The following is a 14,078-nucleotide window of genomic DNA, read 5'->3' as shown; positions in this document are numbered from 1 at the left end:
TTCTCAGTTGAGGGGACAACCTTACGCACGGATCTTCTCAGGACATTAGCATTTCCTTCCAATAAAAGGGGGGGGGGGGAAGCTTGTCTTTCCCTTGGCTCGCCAGGGTTATTAATCCAAGGCTTGGGTCTATTCCTGTGCTGTTTTTTACGGCTAGGAGATTGGAAGAAGTGCTGAGCACAGCTTTCTGGATCTCTGAGGTTGTCTCTTTCGCTTTGCCTGAGATACTTCTCGGCTGTCAATCAGGACTTTCCTTGGTTCCCTCACTGCCTGTTGGCAGTGGGCCAGCCCTGGCAAGGGCTTTTGAGTGGGTTAGATTTTCTTTCCCACTGGGACCGCCCTGATTCTTTGGCAGCGGTCCAGGTTTTTGGCAAGGTTTTTTGAGTGAGTTAGATTTTTCTTTCCCACCGCCTTGTTGTTGTAATCTGCTACATGTGATTCGGAGTAGGAATATGTAATTTAATCGAAAATTTTATTGTAAATTTTCATTTAATAAATATACCTACCCGAATCACATAGTATATTCCCTCCCGCCAACCCCGCTTTTGATTTGGAGAATTTATTCTTTAGGTCGAATGATATGAACCACGTGTTCAGTAGCAGTAGTGACATGGCATGCACGATGGGAGGTAACTCCCCGGGTGTATGGTCATTACCATGGCTACGTTTACACTTTTTGTGGTTGGGGTTGCTTCCCTTAGACGGTTAGCCTTTTCAGAACCTAGCATCTCCGATTGTGTCAATGCTACATGTGATTCGGGTAGGTATATTTATTAAATGAAAATTTACAATAAAATTTTCGAGTTTCATATGACGATCCCCCCCAAATATTTGTAGTGTAGGTTGATTTTGGAATTGAAGCAATGAAGGTGTTTCTGTCCACACAGACGCATGTGGCTTTTTATTCATGGGGAAATTGGTCGAGCTGGATGCATTCTCTTTAAATTTATGTTTTGTCACCTTTCACGTGTTCTTTATTTTAAAAGGGGAGGGGTGTTACCATTGTGCTGTGTAAATGTGCTGCTCTGGTAGAAAATGTGACTTGTTGTTACTAGATGCTCAATTTTTTGTATAGGAAGTTTGTTCTACAACTGTATGCTGTGGGTTTGAATTTCTGTCAAAAGTGCAAGTCACGGAGTCTTCAGGCAGGGCCTTTTGAAGAACATGCAACTTTTTAGTCGCTGACGTGTGGCTCTGTTTTCTTTTACAGTACTATTAATTGTAGAAATTGAAGTAGACTTGTTTCTAATAAAATGTTTGCTTTTCACTTTGTGCAGGTGTCTAAAACAAATTGGTTGGTGCTGCTTGTGACTAGTATGATTGCCTGTTCGCAATTCTCCACTGCTCAGATGATGGTAATTAAAACTGGTTTCCTACCTTAGACCTTTAATTGTATGTGGTTGGTCTTGCCAGTGATGACACTATTTGCTACTCTTGACAGTCTGTATGACGAGATAAACCACCAAACTTTGTCTGAGGCAACCTGTTCCTGCGCATATTGACAAAGGCAGTTTTAATGAATATAATCTTTATACTTGATCATGATTTGAGAATTGATGGGCATGGCAATTGAACTTGTAAAGCATGTGGGAAAAAACCTCGTTCAAAGTTTCTAGAGAACGTTTTGACTATAAGAGCCCTCTGGCTTGTTCTACCTCTTCCGATGCACATTCTGCAGAATCTTGCACATGGTAAGGTTTAATAAGAGCGGTGCTGACCTGGGAACCTATATGATTTTGCTGTATTTTTGTACGCTTTGTCTTAAATACGATCAGTGCTGTCGGTGAAGAAGAAAAAACGACCCGAAAACTGTATAGACTACTTTTCTGCACAAGCACATCTCGAAGCCAATCCAGTATTTTGGATGTTCCAACTTATTTTTCTTCAAATGTGCCAAGTTTCTTTGAGAATGATCTAAGTGCAAAACAGGGGTTCCCAGGTTTGGCAATGGCTTCACTTTCTCCGTCACGAGAATAAATCTAGTAATTAAGCACGAGAGAAAAACACTGCAATGGGAAAGTTTGCTAACTGAGGTGCGTTGCAGCCCTGATAGCGAGTCCTCTAAACTCAAGGCAATGTCATGTGCTGTGGATGATGATTTCATAGTTCAACTGATGTTTGTGAAGAAAAATTTCGCCCCTATCTGACACAGCTTTTAATCAATTTATGAAATCGCGCGTGTGCTTAGTGGTTGTTCAATGGGGTTACACTTAAAAGTTAATGGCACTGTCCCGGATCAGGTCGGATTTAGATTGCAATGTGAGCTAGTTTTAAAACAAACTTTCATCCAGGGACCAAGACCCTACATCGGACTCAGAGCATTTTAATCATTAATTTTTTTTTTGGTATGTTTTTCTTACAGCGTAAATTTGGTCTTGAAGGTGCTACTGAAGTTGCACAAGTTGGGATTTGACACGATAGAAATATCATTGATAGTACTGCAGACATGCTTGCCCATACGGAATAGCCGTATTTGTTCCGTAAAATCATGAAAAATGACTTCGTTACGATAATTCAGAATTTTTCCCAAAGCGCTCCGAAAAAAATAAAAATGACGAGTTTTGGTCACTTTCGCGTACCATATTTTCATCCGGAGATTGCCGAAGTTTGGGAGTCAATCGGCGGCCGAGAATTACACCGACGGAAATTAATTAACGGTAACTTCCGGCCCTTGTTCGAATCGAGCCTTTCCCATTGTTCGAATCGAGACTTCAAAATGGCGAGTACTTCTAAAAAGCGCGTGTTGTCAGAAAGTGACTACGAAACTGATCGCAAGGAGGAAGAAGTTCAGAAAAAGCCGGCTGCTAAAAAGAAAAGGGTTGACAAGAAGACTCGGATTCAGCATGTTCGGGGCGCTTCACGTCTTCACCAACATGCTTAGCTGCACTCGGCTTGAATACTCAGATGTTCCTCTATTCTGAGGCATGTTCCCGATTTTCACATTTTGTGTTCCACTTTTCTACATTTTGGGGTAGGCATGTCTGGTACTGTAGAACCTACGGGAGAGGAGTTTTAATATCGCGTAGCATGATCTGTGTCAGTGATGATTTCAGAAGCTGATACTTATGATCGACAGCGAATGCCCCCGTCTGAGACACCGATCATAAATTAAGTAGGGAAGGGGTTGTGTGTGTCGGATATATTGCAAGTATATGATCGAAACATTTTCTTGGTAAAGTAGTGTCTGATGCTATGTATATTGTCTTTGCAGGGTCTGGTTGGCATATTCCTTGTGGGGAACCTCTCGGAGCTAAAGACAACGAATGAAGCTGAAAGGTCCATGTACCTGAGGTAATAAACTTGCTGCTGGAAATGCATTATTTGCACTTGGCTTGACTTGTCTTCCAGTAAACAAACACTTCACATAGGCAGGGTGCTGTGGATGATGATTTCATAGTTCAACAGATTTTTTGTGACGAAAATATTTCGCCCCTATCTGACACAGCATATCTTAGTCTATGTGGTTGCTTGAAGGTTAATCTAGTAGCAGGACTGTTTAAACACTGTGCGACTAGGAATTTAAGTTGAAATATTACATGCCTTGAAGAGACTGGTTTTTAATTTACACCCAGTGGGTTCAAAATTGCACTTGTCACATCGCAATGTGCGTCAAATCAGTAATATCTTTTACAGGGGACTTAAATTTGAACCAGAGCCATTTATCAAATACACATGTATTCATGTCGTACCGGTTTTTGAGTCACTTGAGAAAAAGTCCGTAGACACCACCTTAACGTTGGACTTTTCTCGGAAACTATCAAAGCGATCCGGCTCATATTTTGTTTAGTCGTGACCTCCAATGACCTCTACACTTTAACGATGGTTTTGTTGACCTTTGACCTTTTTCAAGGTCACAGGTCAGCGTCAAAGGAAAAATTAGACATTTTATATCTTTGACAAAGTTCATCGGATGTGATTGAAACTTTGTAGGATTATTCTTTACATCAAAGTATTTACATCTGTAGCCTTTTACGAACGTTATCAGAAAAACAAGGGAGATAACTAGCCTTTTCTGTTCGGCAACACACAACTTAACGTTGGGCTTTACTCGGAAACTATAAAAGTGACCGGGCTCAAATTTTATGTGAACGTGACTCCCAGTGACCTCTACACTTTGACGTCGGCTTTGGTGACCTTTGACCTTTTTCAAGGTCACAGGTATGTCTTGAAGGAAAAAAATTGAAATATCATATCTCTGAAACTATTCATCGGATTTGATTCAAACTTTATAGGATTATTCTTTACATCAAATTATTTACATCTGTATTGTGTTGTGAATAGCAATTTCTTCCTGTCCATCTGATGCCTCATATAATATTCAGAACTGCGAAAGTGACTCGATCGAGCGTTTGCTCTTCTTGTTTTCTCAAAGAATCCGATTAATTGTTCCTAACTATTATTATGTGCACTTGAAAATTAGCGCAGTTTGTGAGGACTGTCTTGATAATTCAACAGTGGTAGGCCTTCCTTGATAATTTAACAGTGGTAGGCCTTCCTTTGTGCAAGTCTCTGAAGCTGTATGTGATGAAGATAACACTATGGGAATCTCTCTGATTTACCTTGATGACTAGTTGTCTGATGCAGCTTCATTTTACTTTTGCCAATTTGAAAAGGACATCGGCACGCTTGAAACCGTTTTAGCATTTTGCTAAAGGTATGCAGGCTTCAAAGATCTGCTTTCTGGTCATTGTGCCACTTGATATAATTAGCAATATATGCCCTTATGTTAGATTTTATATCAGATGTTTGTTTCCAGGTGGAACAGAGCTGTCGGTCAGTGTGATGATCGCAACCAGGTAAGAAATTTGCACAGACTTTGGGGAGGGGGGGGGGGGGTGTCAATTTGGTGGAAGGTTGATGATGATACGATTCTGCCATATGACCTTGGTATGATTCCATTCTTTTACCGTTCCACTTATTTCTGATGACCTTCCACCAGTATATTATTTTTATTCGGGGGGAGGGGGGTGGTTACAGACCTGTTTACTCATACAATTTCGCTGTATTTTGTACGTAAAGTTGCCCAGGATAAGACTAATACGTTTGGAGAGAGAAAAAAATATCAAGTTTCAGGGCCTAGCATTGTAAGCCGTTCGGCGTACTTTACGCCGAAATAACATCTCCAGTACGCGGAAATCGATTTGGTGTACGCCGGAATGCAAAAACCTGTTATTCCCAAACGGTAAACCCAAACAGTCCCAGTTTTTGTTTTGTGCGCTGTTCGGTTCAATTCTCAATCGGTTTGACAGTTTGCTTGAGCACGCACTTCCTCTGGCATCGCGCGTGCATGCTTTGTGTCGGTGTTTTGTGGCTCTAGACTTGAAATGTCTCGAAGCGACATTGTTGAACGTGGTCAGCCATTCAGTGACAAAGAATCCAGGTATTCCTGGAAGTGGGAATGGCTGGATTTCATTCCGAAGGCGGAAGGCAAGTCAGAAGAAGTAATGTGCCGATACGGACTATGGCTCCAAAAGGTTGCTATTTCTGGCAAAGCATACTGTCAGTTGTGCCGGAAAGAAATAAGTTACGCGAACAAGGGCTTCGCTGCTATCACAGGCCACTGTGAAACGCAGATGTTGGTAAAGGCATAATTTAGTTGCTCAATCTTTGGGGGAGAGGTCATTTTAGGTAAAAAAAAATCTCAAAATCTTCAAATTCGGGGCCCCCCCCGCCTTTGTAAGCTGAACTCTCTTTTTCCAATGCTAGACCTTGAAGTTTGATCGTGATCACTAAATTAAAAAATCGAAAGTAGGTTGCCAAACATGTTCTCGCGATAGCCCACTGGATAAAATCCAGCTTTGACGATTGGTCAATGTAATCACGATGTGACAAGATTTTATCTGCTGCCATGGTTATCGAGTCCAGCACATTGATGAAAATGTCGAAGCGAAGAGCAGTAGCGCCTAAAAGTTCCACTTCTGAAAACGGACAGTGTTATTGCTGCCCTTGAAGCAATAGCTCATGAACGTTACTTGTGAGTTGCAAAATACTCAATATTTTGAAATAGCTGATTCTGGGTGAAAAGTACACCAAAGTCATAGTGTGTGTAAACGGGTCTGGGGTTAATGGGAACATCTGTAAATAAATAAAAATCTGTTTTCTTCTGTTTGGTAATGTATTCATAGTAAACATTCTGCAATAGTTGAGTAAATATTCTGCGATAGTTGCAGGCTTGGACGCATTTCAGCGATTGTCGAAAGGTATGCAGATTTCGAAGATGCACATGCTCTCCATGGATAGACTACGGTTAGAGGATTTTATCACAGACGTTTGTGTTTGCAGGTGGGACAGAGCAGTCAGTGTTCAGCACGGTCATCGCAACCAGGTAAGAAAGTTCACATGGACTTTTTTTGTCCTGAGGTTGGTGAGGGGAGGGAGAAAGGGAATTCTTTGGTGAAAGGTTAATGATACGATTCTGCCATATGACCTCGGTATGATTCCATTTATTTACCGTTCCACTTATATCTGATGACCTTCCACCAATGAATTATTATGAAGGGGGTAGGGGTTAATGTCAACACCTAACTATTGAAGAGGGTCAAACAGTACATTTTCTGTTTCGTAATGTATGCCAAGTAATTATTCTGGGGGGGGGGGGGGGGGGGTGTATTTAGGCCTAGTACGAGTTCAGGATCTTGAAGTCTTATTTGGTTGCTCAGTTTAGGGCAGTGGGAAGTATAGAGCGCAGTTGATTGCATTCGGGTTCCTGCAAGTTTAGAGTTGAGAGCTAAAGTTGAAATGATTTGACTGCTAAAGTAGGCTTGTGTGATGATTCATCCACTCGCACTCCCCCGGCCAGTCAGGTGATGAGAGCTGTCGCTGATGTTAACACAGCTGCTGACACTGAACTCATCACCCACAGAACTGATGACTGGTTTGGGATTTGCTTATGTCACGATTCCTTTAATTACACAGGTAACATAAGCAGGGCCAGGGGTACTTTGAATTGGCTATCTTGAACCTTGAGGTGGTTTTGCAAAAACTTTCTTCCTCCATCCAACATGAAAAGCATTGACTTAATTATGGGAGTTGTTTGGTTCAGGGTTCGATGTCAAAGAAAATGCTGATTTTATGTAGGTTCTACGTTTGTTGATTCTGCCTTGCTGTCAAAGCAGGAGTAGTGTACTATTTTTGACTCTCATGCGAAGCAAAAGTGAGTATGTACTCACCCGAGTCGTCCGTCCGTCCGGAAAACTTTAACGTTGGATATTTCTTGGACACTATTCAGTCTGTCAGTACCAAATTTGGCAAGATGGTGTATGATGACAAGGCCCCAAAAAACATACATAGCATCTTGACCTTGCGTCAAGGTCGCAGGGGCCATAAATGTTGTCTAAAAAACAGCTATTTTTCACATTTCTCTGAAGTTTTTTGAGATTTAATACCTCACCTATATATGATATATAGGGCAAAGTGAGCCCCATCTTTTGATACCAGTTTGGTTTACCTTGCTTCAAGTCAAGGTCACAGGAGCTCTTCAAAGTTGGATTGTGTACATATTTTGAAGTGACCTTGACCCTGAACTATGGAAGATAACTGTTTCAAACTTAAAAATTATGTGGGGCACATGTTATGCTTTTGTCATGAGACACATTTGGTCACATATGGTCAAGGTCACTTTGACCCTTATGAAATGTGACCAAAATAAGGTAGTGAACCACTAAAAGTGACCATATCTCATGGTAGAAAGTCGATAAGCACCATTGTACTTCCTATGTCTTGAATAACAGGTTTGTGTTGCATGACCTTGGATGACCTTGACCTTGGGTCAAGGTCACATGTATTTTGGTAGGAAAAATATATAAAGCAGTTCTTAGTGTATGATGTCATTGCTAGGTTTAGCTGAAGGTCAAGGTCATGTAAAGGTCAAGCATGAGTCGTATGGGCTTTGCCCTTATTGTTCGATAATGAAAAACAAATAGCAAGTGTTAGTCATAGCTGCCAACCCTCCCGAATTTTTCGGGAATCTCCCGATGTTTTAAATCCGTCACGAAATCCCGAAATGTGTTCGATTTTCGGGTCTAACATACTTTGTGTAAGCAGCCTCTTTTTGGGGGAACAAACCGGTGAAAAGACGCTCTGGTTAACCGAGACCAGCCACGTTGGCGTGCGCATGTGCGGAAAATAAGTTGTGCCTCGATCTTTCCGGTTTTGCCTTCCAACATGCCGCCAAAAACAACACCAAAAGACAAAAAACCAAAGGCTAAAGTGAGGTTTTTACCACAGTACAAGGCTAACTATGACTTTATCGACAAGTCAGATAAGGGGGAACACCACGCGTTCTGTAAACCTTGTCGATGTGACATCAACATCGGACATGGTGGGAAAAAAGACATCGAGCTCCATGCTGCCTCCGCCAAGCATTGCGGCAATGTGAAGCAGTCGACTGCTACTGCTGTGAAACAGACGCCAAAGATCACGTCGTGTTTCGCAAATACTTTGAAGGCGAAAACAACAAAAGCCAAATGCAGCACCTGAGCAGGTATCTTCAAAAAAACTTTTTTTTCATGGAATTATTAGTTATAACATGACTTATTTCATTTGTTAAATAAATGTCAATTTTGATCATAATATACCAGAAAAAAAGCAATTTTGGCACCTTCATTTACAAAAAATCTTCAGCTTCAGCTTCAGGGGGCGTTGCCCCCTGACCCCCACCAGGCCCCACCGGGGGCCTACTGCGGCCCCCGGACCTCCACAGGAATTTCATTGTCAGAAAGTTGGCAGCTATGGTTAGTAACTACATCTCGTTCAGTGAAGTATAGTTTTTTCTGGGTTTCAAAAGAAACTCTGTTGCATAAATTAGTTTTGTTTTGCAAGAGTTGACAGTCGTGTGATGATTGACTTTGCTGATGTTCGCAATGGATGACATACACTCATCACCCACAGATCTGACGACTGGTGTAACTCGAGAGTACGGGGGAGAGTTGTCTAAATGTATGAAGCTCCTGTAGTCATACCTTTCTTCCTCTCTCTGTCCTTGCAGACTGGCCAAGGTTGACCAAGCAGCAGTTGCTTTCACCAAGTGACGATGGAGCAAGCGCAACCTTCCATTGCTGACCAGTCGTCAGTATCTGGTTCTAATAGCGAGGTAAGTGATTGTTCTGTTTGCAGGAGTGCTGCTTTCATCATTATTATTTTAACTGAAGTTCTGTTCTTTCATGTGATGATGATGATGACCTACCATACATTCGCGGTTTCCACCAGAGAAACTCACGTTTCAAAGATGGCCCAAATCCTTCCTTGGATGTCTGAGTCACATGGAATGTATATATGTTTATGCACGAGTTTTTATGATAGTATGTACTAGCCTGTTGAGAAAGTGAATTTGTTCTGTTTTCACTGTGTTCGGTTTGTTTTTAGCGTCGTGAATTAGTATCATTGGGAACACTGTCTTAGTTGATCTAACAAAATGGTTGGACGTTGAGGGATTCCATCTGCAGTTGTCTCAGGCCATTGTGACTGATTGGTGTTGAGAGCCTAGATTGCCTTTGTTCTGGTGAGTTTGTGTTGCGTAAATGAGATTCTTAACAGCCTGTAGTGGTGACGATGATGATGACCTTCCATACATTCGCGGTTTCCACCAGAGAAACTCAAGTTTCAAAGATGGCCCAAATCCTTCCTTGGATGTCAGAGTCGCATGACAAAATGTATCTATGTTGATGCAAGTTTTAATGCTGTGTGTTAGAAAAAGTGTTATGTTCTCTGTGAATGTTCAGTTTGTTTTTAGCGTCATGAATTAGTAACATTGGGAACGCCGTCTTTTAACTGATCTTACAAACTTGATGTCTTTGCAGGTTGACAGCTGTCAGTTGAGGGATTCAGTCTGCACTTCTGTGTGGAGCCATTGTGACTGACTAGTGTTGACAGCCCGGACTGGACTGCCTTTGATCTGGTGAGTGCGCATCAATGACACTAAGCAGCCTGTAAGCTTAGTGGTGACGATGATGATGACCTACCATACATTCGCGGTTTCCACTGGAGAAACTCGTGTTTCGAAGACGGCCCAAATCCTTCCTTGGATGTCTGAGTCACATGGCAAAACATAGATCTATGTTGATGCTAGTTTTAATGTGATCACCAGTTCTCTTTAAAAGGTGAATTTGATTAAAAAAAATTTGTTTGTATGTGGTTGGTTCGTTAATTGTTGGCCATGTTTGAGCTAATGTGAATCAACAATTGTCTTTGCAGGTTGGCTGCTGTCCGTGAAGGAAGTGGATTTTGTTCTGTATCCAGCAGTCTTCCCGTTTCCATGCGGGCTGTAGCTTGACCTTGAATTTTGATCTGGTGAGTGTGATGTGTGCATAACTGAATCTGTAAGGAGTTGTCAGTGGTGACGATGATGATGACCTACCATACATTCGCGGTTTCCACCGGAGAAACTCACGTTTCGAAGACGGCCCAAATCCTTCCTTGGATGTCTGAGTCACCCTGTTCAGTAGCAAGGAAAAATTGACTTACTGATTTGTAACCTAGGTTAAATGTTCATGCTGATTGTGTACAATTAAAAATTTGGTGGAAAAGTGCTTATTCACGAGTTTTTGTTCCGAGTCGAGTTCATGGCAGTCCCCTGCACAACATAAAATTAGTAAGATTTTTTAGGAAGTAATTGTCTTTGCTTGATTGATTGGATCATTTTCATGCAGGTGTTTGAACTGGGTGTATTACGCCTGGCACCTGTGACTGTACTGATCAGTGGTATTCTCCCATTTGAGATTGAGATCTTTGTTGCGTGACCATTTTGATTCAGGAAAACCAGTGAGCAGTTACCAGCTGTTCGTGGCTTTAGATGGTGGTGTATGGATTTTAGTTTATCACTTTATGTTGCGAGCAATTCAACTTGCCTTCTTTGTTTTGAACAGGTGGATGTCAGGTTGACTGACTGGCAAAAACAGAAAGGTAATACGTTATTTTATGTCTCTGCAGTATTGTGTAGTATTTTGTCACGGGGAGTTGTTGGGTTGAGGATGTTCACTGTTCCGAGATGCTGAACTGGTTGGGTGATGAACAGAAGTGAGAATGAGACATCCTTGATTATTCATTCTATCATCCCCTGATCCGTAACTGACAACCTTTTCAGTTTTCTCAGTGTAGTGATCATTAACGAGGCTACTGCAGGTGATACTGATAGGGCAATGGTATTTATTACTGCCTGTTTTTACTCCTACAGGGCAAAGTTAGATAACTGAAGTGGTTAATCCACCCACTTTTGAGATACTTGTAAGAGCTGTATAATAATTGTAGCTTTGTTGGTAAATTCTGGCTAGCTGTGGACGTCTTTGAGTTTGACTTTGAATTTTTATTTGGTGTGTTTTATTGAATTGGGGTGAGGAGTAGGTGGGTACAATACATGGGTGTAATAAAAAAAAGGTTGAATGATACGCAAATCTTGTTTAAACATTACTTTATTTATCTTTTCCCATTACCAACCACTATCATCCAACAAGAATAAATTGGTGCAGTGGTTAACTATTTGCACCATACAGTTGGCTGCTGGTTTAGTTTCTGTATGGTTAGTAAGACGCATACATGTCTATGATGATACCTGAACTCTCTCTCTGAAAATACTGACAGACAACCTTTGTATCTGAGACATGCTTTATGATTTTAACTGTTGGTTGGAAGTATTTTTCACAGAAGTTTGTGACCTGATTAGAATGTAACCTTTTGTTTCAGGCTGTCCGAGGCATCTGGGTCCACACAATTATGGGGAGTGATTCAAGGTGTGTATATTTGGAAACTGCCTGCAAATGTTAACAAATCAGTGCTATTTTTTTTTGTTCAATACGTAAACTGTTTTCCAAATCGTATAAAAATTATTTTTTCTTGCAACATTCTTGGGAGTTTTGATGCAATGCCTATTAGTGATGATACTGCAGATAGGGACAAATGAATATCCTATGATTATTCTTTGTCTGAAATAGGCTTGCTGCATCAACTGCCTTTGGAAATAAAATTGTGTTAAACTTGAGTATTTTATATTTGTTCTGGTCTGTTGTGTTCATATTGTGTGTATTTGTTCTTCTCCTAGTCTGTTGTGTTTAACTTTTTGTGTGTATTGCTATTTGTTCCAATGCCTATTTGTGATGATACTGCAGATAGGGACAAATGAATATCTTGTGATTATTCTTTGTCTGAAATAGGCTTGCCTTTGGAAATAAACTTGTGTGTACTTGTTCTCCTAGTCTGTTGTGCTGTCTGAAGTTGTATTGACTTCCAGAGCTAGCTGCTGGCTGTGACCCTTCCAAAAGACTTATGAACTAGCAAGTAACATTTTCTGATAACATTTTTATCTCAGCCAGTATTGAGGTGATTTTTTGACTCACATGCGAAGCAAAAGTGAGTCTATGTACTCACCCGAGTCGTCCGTCCGTCCGTCCGGAAAACTTTAACGTTGGATATTTCTTGGACACTATTCAGTCTATCAGTACCAAATTTGGCAAGATGGTGTATGATGACAAGGCCCCAAAAAACATACATAGCATCTTGACCTTGCTTCAAGGTCAAGGTCGCAGGGGCCATAAATGTTGCCTAAAAAACAGCTATTTTTCACATTTTTCACATTTTCTCTGAAGTTTTTGAGATTCAATACCTCACCTATATATGATATATAGGGCAAAGTAAGCCCCATTTTTTGATACCAGTTTGGTTTACCTTGCTTCAAGGTCAAGGTCACAGGAGCTCTTCAAAGTTGGATTGTATACATATTTTGAAGTGACCTTGACCCTGAACTATGGAAGATAACTGTTTCAAACTTAAAAATTATGTGGGGCACATGTTATGCTTTCATCATGAGACACATTTGGTCACATGTGATCAAGGTCAAGGTCACTTTGACCCTTATGAAATGTGACCAAAATATGGTAGTGAACCACTAAAAGTGACCATATCTCACGGTAGAAAGAGCCAATAAGCACCATTGTACTTCCTATGTCTTGAATTAACAGCTTTGTGTTGCATGACCTTGACCTTGGGTCAAGGTCACATGTATTTTGGTAGGAAAAATGTGTAAAGCATGTGAGTCGTATGGGCTTTGCCCTTCTTGTTTAAGATATGTGCAAATATGTTGGCACAGAGAGTGCATGTCGCATTAACATAACGTGGTGTTTGTGTGCAGGGTTGAGTGAAGATCTCCGCTCCATGCCATGTCCCTCGGTTGCTGATGCCAGGTGCTGTCATGCCCTGACCCAAACAATTTGATGCCATGGTTTCCTGGAGAACATGAATAAACTGCAACACCTTTTCTCATTAGTTATGTTGCTTTTGACTGAGTGCAGGGTTGTGTGTGGGGAAAAGTGATGACAGGCATTTTGTTTGTTGTTGCATGGATAGTCGACGCTACTTGGTGCCACAGCTACCAACTGTTGCGCTCTCAGTAGAGCATGCTACAATGTAACAGAAATGCTCTGCTAAAATTGGTAGTCTCAAATATTGGGGCTGGGTGGGGAAAAAACCCATGGGGTTGGTATGGTTGAAATCGCAATTCACGATTTCAATCCTGTGGCTGCATGTACCACCTGGCGCCCAGTTTTGATTCGTGCTTTTCACTTGTGGCGGTTGGAATGTGGTTTAATAAACCCAAAATGACTCCATCGAAAGTCCAGGCATTATTTTTTTTATTGCCAATTGATAATCTGTAGGTCTGGCCATAGACCATTTATCCTGGACCGCCAACTAGCTCTCTCTCCGCTCTTTCTCTCTTTTACGAGATGGCGCCTCGCATTTAGGAACCTACAGTTCTGAAAATGCTAAAATAAACTCGGCAAAAGTGCATATGTGACAAGACACCAACCATAAAACCAGGGATAAGTGCTATTTTTTGCAAATTGAGCTATTAGCATATCCATATTCTTCACATCATTCCTTTTAAATTGATAGAAGTTTTATGCCTGTAGCTTCAAAACTCGCTGAGAAATGGGGTTTCAAAGTATAGAATGGTCCCGGCGGCAATTTTGAGAAAAGAACCTTCAAAGGAGAAGCACGTTAAAATACAAATTTCCTTAGCAACCATGCTTCTATTGTAATGAAAATTTACAGGAACACAGTAAAGTAACTTCTTTTTACTTTCCAATCAATTT

General features: G+C 41.1%; 5 non-coding genes across 5 annotated transcripts; all 5 read left to right on the top strand.

Moving 5' to 3' along the window:
• Positions 1-1,407: 1,407 nt before the first annotated feature.
• Positions 1,408-1,481, top strand: LOC138949572 (small nucleolar RNA SNORD24). Its single transcript, XR_011450349.1, has one exon. It is a non-coding gene; the product is annotated as a small nucleolar RNA SNORD24 (small nucleolar RNA).
• Positions 1,482-2,082: 601 nt separating this feature from the next.
• LOC138949578 (small nucleolar RNA snR60/Z15/Z230/Z193/J17) lies at positions 2,083-2,155 on the top strand. The gene has a single exon (XR_011450354.1). It is a non-coding gene; the product is annotated as a small nucleolar RNA snR60/Z15/Z230/Z193/J17 (small nucleolar RNA).
• A 1,218-nt stretch (positions 2,156-3,373) lies between these two features.
• On the top strand, positions 3,374-3,448 carry LOC138949577 (small nucleolar RNA snR60/Z15/Z230/Z193/J17). Its single transcript, XR_011450353.1, has one exon. It is a non-coding gene; the product is annotated as a small nucleolar RNA snR60/Z15/Z230/Z193/J17 (small nucleolar RNA).
• A 1,065-nt stretch (positions 3,449-4,513) lies between these two features.
• Positions 4,514-4,586, top strand: LOC138949574 (small nucleolar RNA SNORD79). Its single transcript, XR_011450350.1, has one exon. It is a non-coding gene; the product is annotated as a small nucleolar RNA SNORD79 (small nucleolar RNA).
• A 266-nt stretch (positions 4,587-4,852) lies between these two features.
• LOC138949575 (small nucleolar RNA SNORD47) lies at positions 4,853-4,930 on the top strand. The gene has a single exon (XR_011450351.1). It is a non-coding gene; the product is annotated as a small nucleolar RNA SNORD47 (small nucleolar RNA).
• Positions 4,931-14,078: the final 9,148 nt, after the last annotated feature.

Source organism: Littorina saxatilis, linkage group LG15, assembly GCF_037325665.1.
Source record: "Littorina saxatilis isolate snail1 linkage group LG15, US_GU_Lsax_2.0, whole genome shotgun sequence".
NCBI classification, from domain to species: Eukaryota; Metazoa; Mollusca; class Gastropoda; order Littorinimorpha; family Littorinidae; genus Littorina; species Littorina saxatilis.
The sequence above is the reverse complement of the archived record's forward strand: the minus strand, read 5'-3'. Positions and strand labels throughout refer to the sequence as shown.